This window comes from Seriola lalandi, unplaced genomic scaffold (assembly GCF_002814215.2).
Source record: "Seriola lalandi dorsalis isolate HSWRI2012SDOR001 ecotype SW California unplaced genomic scaffold, Sedor1 jcf7180002053932, whole genome shotgun sequence".
Lineage (NCBI taxonomy): Eukaryota > Metazoa > Chordata > Actinopteri > Carangiformes > Carangidae > Seriola > Seriola lalandi.
In genome coordinates, this window is record NW_019524485.1 from 1,732 (window position 1) to 2,623 (window position 892).

Consider the following 892-nt stretch of genomic DNA (forward strand, 5'->3'; position numbering starts at 1 on the left):
AGGTCAGAGAACACAGGAAACACAGGGTCAAGGAGAAGAGCAGCAGGAAGCTCAGCTCAGAGTTGTTGGCTCTCACAATAGGACTTTTCCTGTATCTGAAAAAAACGAATGCCACAACAGCAGTCATACATGTTCCAAACAGGGATGCTGCAGTGAGCAATGCTCCCATAATTTCTTCATATGATAGAAACTCTGCCTCTTTCTTTATGCAGGCATCTCTTCTTTCATTTGACCAGAACTCTGGGTGGCATCGCACACAGGTGATAGAATCTGAAAAGTAATTTTAAAGCAGGTATTAGTCTAGAGTAGATTTATTTCTTTCCTTGTTACTTATTTATTTTTACATCTATTCTATGCATATTATACAATACATGCAGTGCTGATGGATGATAGATGGATAACTGTATGACAGCTCCATGGCATGATCATCGATGATCCAGTCATAAGCATAAAATCAAAACTTAATTTATTAGAAAGTGTATTTTACAAATAGTATTGTATTTTTACCATAAATACAATTCTATTCACTCTGCGTACATTTGAATATATCTGTATTTGTATGTGTATGTTTGATAGATGTTGAATACATTTGTCTTTTGTCTTTTTATTTTGTCTTTATGCTGAATCTTGTCCATGCATAGACGACAGACACTACATGATTACCAGATAATAAATAGATGACTGCATGCTCAAATACAGCTACAAATAGCATCACTGCAATATTACTTTAAGAGGGTACACAATTCTTAAAATTAGTATGTGAACATGACAATGTGTAGAATTTTCTTTTCTGTCACATTCAGTAGCAAAGCCTTCCATTAAACATTACTAGACCTGTAATGTTGCTTATTTCTCCCTCTGCACATCTTATACAGTCATAGCAGCAGACAGG